The following is a 10510-nucleotide window of genomic DNA, read 5'->3' as shown; positions in this document are numbered from 1 at the left end:
TTCAACACCTTGTTGTGCCGATCAGGATTCCGCCGGCGCCCTCCTTCAGAGTTCGTCGGCCAAAAAGGAGGAAATTTACTCTCGATTTTCGGCTGCCTGGATTTCCGATCGAGGGGTGTCGACTGGTTTGTGCTTCGTTTCTTCCTCGATGCTCCAAGTCGCAGTCCACCGTCGGCTTCCTCACGAGACCGACGTCAAAAGTACGGACATTAGCATCGCGGTGTCGCTGTACCGGGAGGGTGGTATTTGCTTGGTTGGAATCGAGTCTTGCGTTGCCGTTCCTGCGTTACTGTGTTGTGTGGGGGTTTGACGTTCATGCGTTTCCGTTTGGGGTTCTGGTGGGGGCGGCCGTCACTAGGGTTTTGGTGTATCAAGTTACGTATCGCCCACGCTATGGGCAAAAACAAGCGTAAAGGCAAATACTCGGCCTCTCCGGGTTCGAAGTTGGGATCGCCGTTGATTCCGCCGTCAAAGATGTCTCCTTTGGAGCGTACTCAGCTTTCTTTGTCTCCTACGGTGGCATCTACTTCGGTAACTAGGGCTCCGGTTGAGGTTGAGGAGCAGGAAGGGTTTTGTGCGGTTCATGCTTCGGATGATCTATCGGACCATGAGGTGTATTCGACAGAATTTCCGCAGTTACCAGATCCTTCGAGTAAGGTTGATACGACCGGCATCAGTGCTAGTGGCGCTAAGCAGGTGGTTGGTAATCCTGCGAGTTCGGTTACTGTGGGCGAGTTGCTTGGGTTACACGTCACTTCAGGTAATCCGCTTTCGTCTTCCGAACCTACCAACATTGCTCTACTTTCGGATACTGCTCGACCTCCTGTGAAGGTTGCCCCTTCTCTGATTGCTCCCGTGAGTGCTGTTCCGAATGCGTGGGCTCAGAATTCGAAGAAGATCTTCATGAATTCTGGTTTGGAGGTAAGCTCTCTTTAATTCCTCCTACTTCGGATCGTGTTGCTATTAGCGTTTCTAACGGTTTGCCTATCGAGAGAGTCTGGGGATGGTCTTTACTTGGTCAGTATGTTGGTTATAATCCTGGTCATCAGATGTTGCTTGAATTGATGCGTAGCTGGGGTGTTAAGGCTAAGTACAAGGTTGAGGAGGGTTGGTTAATCTTCTCGTTTGAGTTTGAGATGGATAGAGATAGGGTTCTTCTTGGGGGACCGTATTTCATGTTTGGCAGGCCTATCATCTTGAAGATGATTCCAGACAAGTTCACGTTTAATCGACGTGACATTGCTACTATTCCTCTAAGGGTTAGGATCTTTGGTTTAACAAAGAACTTTTGGATACGTGATATCTTAGTCGGACAGCTTCGCATGTGGGGAAGCCTTTGTTTGTTGATACTGTCACGTACAGCAAGCTGTGGCGGTCTTATGCTCGAGTTCTTGTTGAGGTAAACTTTGTTGCTCCTTTTTCTAGAGGTATGACCTTGGATTTTGATGATGGAGAATCTATTGCTGCTATTTTCTTGATTGAAAACGAGCCTAAGTATTGCAAGGGTTGTTTTCATTTTTGTCACTCAGATGAGTTATGTCAGTTTAAGGAGAAGCGGGATGATGTTGGTATGAAGGGTAAGCGGAAAGCACAAGGTCTGAAGGCAGCTACTTTGGCTGCTCTAAAGGCTCCTGTTCCTGCTCCGGCACCGGTTCACCCTGCTGAGACTGTCGATCCTTCTGCGAGTGTTGATGTTATGTCTGAGAAGAGTCAGGTTGTTGTTCAGACCGAGAGTTCACATAGTGACCCAGTTGGGGTTCAGTCTGCGGATGTGGTGACCAGGGTCCAGCCTGTGCTGCCACAGGAATTGGTTCAGTCTATTGCTGCTGTTGATGATCAGGTTGGTCTACCACCTAGGAAGGACCTTCAGTTGGGGAATGTGACTGCTAAGGAGGCAATGATACAGCGGCACCTACGGCCTTGGCAGTTGAGCACTCTGCAAACATTCCTCCATCTTCTAGTCCTCCTAAGGTGGCTTCTATGGCTTTGAGAGAGTCGAGATTGTTAGATGTTGATCTGACACTCAACTACGTCTGTTGGCAACGGAAGAGGAATCTTAGACGTCCCTAGCAGCGTCCGATAGGAGGTTTCCCGATGAATGCCTTAGCTTGGAATGTGCGCGGGCTTGGCCAAGCCGGAAACAAAATAGCATGAAGGAGTGATTCGGAAATTCCAGGCTAAGGTATGAAAAACTAGCTTCAACTGTTAAGATCTCGAATCTGGTAAATCTCTTGACGAATCAACTCTTTCCTTCTTTAGCTCTAGGAAGATTTCTTTCCATATATACGCGCTCGGTCCCCTTGAATGTCTTCGGTCCCCTTGAGCACGTCCTCCTTGTGTAGCGTGTTATTTGTGCAGCTCAATCCTTCACTCTTATTGTTCGGTCCCCTTCAGTATCCCTCGGTTCCCTTGCTCCTAGATAAGCGTCTTGAGCGCAGTCTCTGCTGAACTCGCACTTGTATCTTCTCTAAACTTGTTGCTTTTCACCCTTAAACCTCCTAAGTAACTCAAAGGCCTATCGATTTCCCGCAATATCTCACTCAATTCATATATTAGTTCATAAGGTAGTTTGTTATCATTAAAACTAAGGCATTATCAGTTATACTAACTAAGGGGATAGTTCATATAACCAACAATTTCCCTTTTCAATGATGACAAACTTAGAATCTTGGCATAGAACATACTATAGAGTTGAGAAAAGAAGCAGCTTTCAATTCCCCCTTGATCAATGAACAAGTAATAAGCATTGCTCTTTAACTTCATATGTTCTAGTTCCCCCTAAATTAAATAAGTCCTATGCATGTACAGTCCTTCAAGCCTCTCGAGCATTTGATCAATGAAGGGTAAGGGGAAGTGGTCCTTTCAAGTTACCGCGTTCAGCTTGTGGTAATTGATGCAAACCCTCCACCCCTTTTGTGCTCGTTGAGGAACCATCTCACCTTTGTCATTTTCCATAACGGTCATCCATCCTTTCTTCGTGATAACTTGTGTAGGGCTAACCCACTTGCTATCCAAGATAGGGAAGATCATATCCGCTTGTTGGAGCTTCAACACCTCCTTCTTCGCTACCTCCATTATTGTTGCTCAAGTGAGTGGAAATTCCCCTTTTAGATGCCTAAAATGCTCCGCGCCATCAGATTGCGCCATCAAAAGCGCTACACAAAGAGGACGCGTTCAAGGAAACCGAATACACTGAAGGGGACCGAGCGCGTATATATGGAAAGAAATCTTTCAAGGCACTATAGAAGGAAAGATTTGATACGCCAAAGATTACTAGATTAGAGATCTTAATTGTTGAAGCAAGTTTGTTATTATACTCGGCTAGTTTAGATTTAGTAGTTTATTTATTATTATTATCATGCCTTTTAGGTAAATAGTTCCCAGTACTTATGCCATAGTATAAATAGTTTAGTTCATTTACTTTAACGTTGTTGTTGAACACGAGAGAGAGGGTTCATCTTGATTTAGGACTTAGGCAATAATAAGGAGAGTTTAGGAAGAAACTGAGAACTGTGTGTTCGCCTAATAGTTGTAAAGTCCTACGAGAAATCAAATCAACAATCGTTTTGGAATTAATTGTTTACTTGTTCTTAGTCTTGTATTTCCACACAAAAAAGTTTCAATATTTAGTTAGGCCTAAGATCTTCATGATCCACAATTCTCATAGATCCGTAATCTAGGTTGTTAGAGCTACTTTGTTATCTTAGTTAGCCAGTTAAGATTTAGTATCTTATTTAATGATTTTATCTAGCTTTTCGTATGATTAGTTCCCAACGATTATGCCACTAGTATAAATAGATTAGATTATCGTTCTAGCAAAGGTTGTTCGTGCTAAGAGTTTGTATTATTGATTTAGGGTTTAAGCAATATCTAGGAGAGTTTAGAGATGAACTAAGAACTGTGTGTTTCTCCTGAGGTTGTAAGCCCTAGTAGAAATCAATAAAGAAAATCGTTTTGGCAATCATTGTTCACATAGTTCTTAATCTTATTCCGCACCAAAGATATAATCTTTAGTTATATTAAGGTAATTGAAGCTAAATGATCCACAATATTATTTCATGAATTTATTTTGCATGTTATATTAAAATAAATCCAAATATCGCAACACTTTTTTAAAAAAACTTTACCAAACAAAATGTTTTAGATTGACATATTTCTTTTGATATTGAGCTTTTTCAAACTAAAAATATTATTAACTAGATAAATAGAATTTAAATTATGCACTTTATAAACAAGTATTAATTGGAAGATAATCTCTTAGTAGTATCATTATATAAAATATACGGTTTGTAAATAAATTTTTATTGATAGTACCTATTTATTTATATCTATATATTAAAATTCTCATATTTAAACCTAATCATTCTAAATCTCAACGATCCGATTTCACATTGATGTAAATTTGGATCCACCATGTCACTATTTTGTCTAATGATTACTCATCATCTAATCATATTTCATCATTTAATCAAATCTCATCTTATTATCAAATCATACCATGTTTCTCATATGTAAACCTGTTCCATTCAGAATCTCAATAATCCAAAATTAATTAATGTAAATTTCTCACTTTTAGTGTCGAATTGTTATGTTTTTCACTTTTAGTGTAGATTATTTTTACTTTTCAAATGAACTACTATAGACAATGTATTTTAACATCTAATTGGAATTATAATAAATTATATGTCTCCGTAAGAATCAAAGGGTACCATATGTATTTCATGATTTATTTAGTATGTTATGTTAAAATAATATCCAAATATTGTTGCCCCATTTAGAGTTCTCTCTTTCATTCTAGCTTATAATTTTCTAGGTATAATTTTCTATTGATTCTACTATTCTCTCTCTTCTAATTATTATCTTTAAATAAAACTTCACGTTTTTAGGAACAATGGCTAAAATAATGATATTTTAATCTAATTTATTATTAAATTTGAAGGATTCTTCTAAAACTAACTCTTAAATTAGATTTTTTTACTTTTTTAATTAACTACTACAAACACATATTTTAATATATAATTGAAATTATAATAAACGATATGTTTCCCTAAAAATCAAAGGGTACTGTATGTATTTCATGATTTATTCTGTATGTTATATTAAAATAAATCCAAATATCGTGACACTTTTTAAAAAAACTTTCCCAAACAAAATATTTTATATTGACATATTTCTTTCGATATTGAGTTTTTTTAAACTACAAATATCTTAACTAGATAAATAGAATTTAAATTATGCACTTTATAAACAAGTATTAATATAGAAGATAATTTTCTTAGTAGTATCACTTTGTAAAATATATAGTTTGTAAATAAACTTTTATTGATAGTACCTATAGTTTGTGATAGTTGAAGGTATTAACAAGCTCATCCAAGAAGAACTATGTTATGATAGAGAAGTACTAAGACAAGAAAATATGAGGCTTATTTCTACCTTCACTGATGAGCAACATGGAGTATATGATGATATCATGAATGTTGTATCAAGAGGTTTGGGGTGTATTCCTATATGGATACGATGGTACATGGAAAACATTTATATGACAACTGCTATAAGATGCGAGAGTGGTATTGTTCTAATAGTTGCAGCAAGTGGCATTGCTTCTCTTTTACTTCCGAGCGACAAAACTGCACATTCGAGGTTTTCTATACCGCTTAATATATAAGATAACTCAATGTGCAACATCAAACCGAGAACACCATTAGCAGAGCTATTAGCGAAGGATGAGATTATCATATGGGATGAAGCTTCGATGACAAACAAACATTATTTTGAGGCATTAGATCGAAGTTTAAGAGATGTCCTTTCAAAATCTAATCCAAATAGCTTGGAGCTTCCATTTGGTGGTAAGGTTGGAGATTCTAGACAGTTCTTCATGTCATTACTAAAGGAACAAGACAATAAATTGTTTCAGCAAACCTGAACTCATCATACTTATGGGCACATTGTAAAGTTCTTCAATCGAAAAGAAATATGAGGCTTCAAGATGGCGTACAGAATTTGATTTGGCAAAGCTTAGAGAATTTTCAGAATGGATTCTTAGTGTGGGTGATGGAACCATTGGATATTCTGGTGATGGGGAAGTACTGATAGATATTCCTCCCGATTTGGGTATTCTAGAGACATATAATCCCATTACATCTATTGTAGATGCTATTATCCTTCTGTGACTGATAGATTGTCATATGCAATGTATTTTGAGGAAAAAACTATTCTTGCCCCGACACTTGAACTTGTAGAAAAAGTTAATGATTTTAGTATGTCCTTATTGCCCAGAGAAGAAAGGTTCTACATTAGCTCTGATAGTATCTCAGATAGATGGGAACGAACAGTATGATTCAGAGATTTTTTCAGTTGATTATCTGAATTCTATTAAGCTTTTAGGGATTACTAGTCATTGTTTGAGACTTAAGGTAGGAGTATCAGTCATGCTACTTCGCAACATTGATCAATCTTCTGGTTTGTGTAATGGAATAGATTGGTGGTTAGTAGGCTTGTGACACACACTTTTTGAAGCAGAAATAATTTCAGGTTATCACATTCTTTTGATTTATCATTCTAAATCTAATATATGTCCTACTTTTTTGTATTTAAACCCATTATTAATATCTTTACATGTTGGGTATTTGACTAACAAGTACAAATATTGGATTCAAAGTTATCATCCCTCGCTTGACACTCACTCCTTCTGATGTCACGTTGCCTTTTAGCGTTAAAACGGAGACAATTTCCAATAATGGTTTGTTTTTCCATGACAATCAACAAAAGCCAAGGGCAATCACTTTCTCGGGTTGGGTTGTTTCTTCCACGTCCAGTATTTACGCATGGAAAATTTTATGTGGCATTTTTAAGGGTTCCCAGAAAAGAGGGGATGATTGTTTTGATTTGTGATAAGGATAATCACACTTCAAGTAAAACAATTAATGTAGTATATAAAGATGTGTTTAACAATTTATAATGGACGATGTTTTTAGTAGAATTCTTTCCTTTAACTTTTTATTATTTTATTAAGATATATGTTACATTTACATGTTACTATTACTCCAAAATTTTATAATCGTATATATTAAGTTTTCAATATCCGCGCAGGGCACGAGCCTTAAGCTAGTTTGGGTTATCTATTACTCCATCCGCCCCTTTTGTTTTATCTTTTTTTACTTTTGATATTATTCACTACTTTATAGAATTTTCTCGGTTTTGACCAATATATAAGAAAAAACATAATCATGTGTGATTTATTTTATTCATCTCAATGAATATTTAATAGCATCAAGTTTTTATAACTTTTAGTAACATATATAGAGATATTTACAATATAAAGCAAACATTGACATACGTGTCTGGTCAAAACAGGGAAAATAAAAGGGTACAGAGGGAGTAAATTTATCTGAGGATGCTTATTACTTATCTTTGAATGTACACTCACACTCAATCAACTAAAAAACAAAACATGATATTCCTTATACATATAAATAACATCCAGATAGATAATAAATCACTTGAGGTGATTTTGTTTGAACTATCATCAAATATGACAAAGCATGATTTTATTTGCCTTACTACGACTTAGAGGGATATTAGGTTCGTTCGTATTTAAACCATCTTTCAAATAGACTCTATGGACAAAGTAAATGATGTACATAAATTTAAGATCAATCTTTGAAGAAAATAGGAGAAAAACAAACTACTAAACACAGATTTGAGTGATGCTAATCCAATACAAACACAACTTCCTCTCAGAAGAAAATCTAGAATTTCTTGGAAAAAAACCGAACATGAACTATTTAAAAGCTAATTTTTATGAGGTTGTTGATTGTCATGGCAACGCCTCTATAGGATTCATTATCCGGGACCATCTTGGCTCCCCAATCTTCCTGTATAATGATTCTGGACTAAGAATGACTATCTTACAAACCGAAGCTTTAGCCCTTAGATCAACTATCCAAAAATTAAAACAACTTAACATTTCCTTTGTTGAAATTGAAGGGGAAAACTTTGTTTAATTAATATTCTTAAGGGCATTTGGATTTGTCCATGGGGATGTGGACCATATTGTTTCTCACATCCACTTTGAACTTTCTTCTTGTCCAGATTTTCATCTTGTCAAACGTCTTCCGTGAGGCCAACTAGGTTGGCAGACTGCATTGCAAAGCTTGGTTCTGTGTAAGGAGGTCGTGATAGAAGGCAACTCAGAGCTTATGGTTCTCATTCGCAAGGATGCGTAAGGATGGTCTTATTCGCGTATATAGACTATTGATAAGCGCAATCCCAATGGCGCCAAAAGTGATTTTTAGGTGACTTTAGAGGCGTTTTGGAAGCACTTAATCGTTAAATGAAGCATATGAGGCATCGGGACAAAAGACGACGAAGTGAAGCCGAAGATGCGTAAGAAAGAAGTGATGAGGAGTTGAGCTGAGTTCAAATGGATCGATCTCCCTACTCCTATGTCCGATTGAGGTGGTCCTAATTCGAGGAGTTAGATACAGAAGTCTACTATGTTACCTCCAAATTTGAGCGCAATTGGAGTTTTGAGTAAAATTTATGGCGATTTTATCGCATGAGGCAACAAAGATCTAACCGCGGTCGCGGTTGTAGACCGCCGTCGCGCCCTCCGAGTAACTCCCAAGGCCAGAAAGTCTTTGTAACCACTTTATCTTTATGGATTTGAAGGAGTTTTTGATGTTTCCATTTTGAGAGGGGAATTTATATAGATTTTCTAGGGTTTTAACCATACATTCCATATATTCTCTCATACTCTCTCTAGGATAATCTAACATTTTCTAAGAAACACTCTCTCTTGTAATTTTGCTTTTCTCTCATATTATGAAGAAGTATGTACCACTGTGTTCATCTTGAAGTTTTAAGCCTTGGATTTGGTTTTGTGGTAAGATTCACACACTTGTGTTCTATTTTGATTGTTGTATTGTTTCTTGATCTCTTCAGCTTTATCTTGCATTGATTTGTGTTGATTCTTCTAGTTTGGCCAACTAGGTTTATTGATATTCATCATATTGCTAGGATTGATAATTCGATTTGAAGTATCTTTCCTTTTGGTAGCAATCTCTATTTGCATGAACAATTTGTTGGTGCCTAATAGGGTAGGAGATCTCGAATCATGTCAAGTATCGACTATTTGTCAATGATATTGCATGAACCTACATATCTTTGAGCTTTATGAAATTGTGTTATTAAATCTTGGGATATCCTTGGTTGTAGCATGATTAGGGTCTCTAGGACTATTTGGCCTAGTTACTTTTATGAACAAAGAGTAGAACAACGAATTGAATGTGTTAGAGCACTTGTTATCGTAATCAATTAGTTAGGATTTAATAGCTTATTTATTGTTAAATCAAGCTTTTAGATAATTAGTTCCCGTTGATTATGTCATAGTAAAATAGCGTAGTTTATCTTCTTTAAACGTAGTTGTTGAAAGTGCTGAGAGCTAGTGCATTTGGTTTAGGACTTAGGCAATAGTTAGGAGAGTTTAGAAAGAAACTAAGAATTGTGTGTTCGCCTAACAGTTGTAAGCCCTACGAGTAATCAAATCAACAATCGTTTTGGAATTTACTATTTACTTGTTCCTAGCTTTATTTCTGCACTAAGTTATTATCTTTAGTTAAAGCTGAGGTTCCACGTTCCACAATCCACAATTGGTATCAGAGCAGGATCCAATTCAACACGACAATGAAGAACTCAAATTCGACCTCGGTATGTCCGTGAACAAGCCTCACCAACTTTGAGAAGGAGAACTCGATTGGTGGTTGGGAGTGCACACGACATTCATTCAAACTCAAGACTACCAATGTTGGAAGATCGTAGAGCTTGGAGACGAAGTGCTTCTAGAGCTGAAGGAAAGAAAGGATTGACAACCAGAGCACTATGCCAAGATGGAGAAGAACTCAAAGGCTCGACAACTGATTCTGTGCGGACTCACTCGTACAGACATTGACAAGGTTATTGGCATACAACGCCAAAGACATGTGTTAAGCTATCATTTCCCTACACAGAGGGAGCGAAGACCAGAAGGATACCATAAAATTTATGTTGCAAAGGGAGTTTCAATCTTTCAAACAACTTCCTGGTGAAAGTGTGTCATCATGCCAATCGCGCTTCACGAATCAGATCAACAAATTAACTGCATCTGGCATGACGATTCCCCCTTCAGAGCAACACTGGCTGTCATCTACGCTATGAGTGATAAATTCGGGATCACTCGAAGAATTGCCCTCATGTCTCCAGACTTCAGAAGCTTCCATTGGTTGATATATTTGGCAAGTTCTTCAACCAAGAAAATGCAGATCGTTAAAGGGCTTACAATTGAAAGAAGTCACTGGAACAACACTGAAGCTCACGAAGGTGCTTTAGAAGATGGACATCAATGACGGTGAAAAGGATGAGGACGATGATACAGAAGTCGCCCTCATGAAAAAGATGGTCAATAAGTGGTCCAATAAGAGAGCTAGACCAGAAGAGTCATCATCAACCAAGTGTGATCTCAAGGAGGACACGT

The 10510-nt window shown here is 37.4% G+C and overlaps 1 pseudogene; it reads left to right on the top strand.

The window, feature by feature from the left end:
* Positions 1-3120: 3120 nt before the first annotated feature.
* On the top strand, positions 3121-6958 carry LOC141249595 (ATP-dependent DNA helicase pif1-like; annotated as a pseudogene).
* Positions 6959-10510: the final 3552 nt, after the last annotated feature.

The sequence above is a fragment of the Phyllobates terribilis genome, unplaced genomic scaffold (genome assembly GCF_046119375.1).
Source record: "Phyllobates terribilis strain yellow unplaced genomic scaffold, ASM4611937v1 Scaffold_4804__1_contigs__length_56999, whole genome shotgun sequence".
In the NCBI taxonomy this organism is placed as follows: Eukaryota; Metazoa; Chordata; class Amphibia; order Anura; family Dendrobatidae; genus Phyllobates; species Phyllobates terribilis.
The sequence above is the reverse complement of the archived record's forward strand: the minus strand, read 5'-3'. Positions and strand labels throughout refer to the sequence as shown.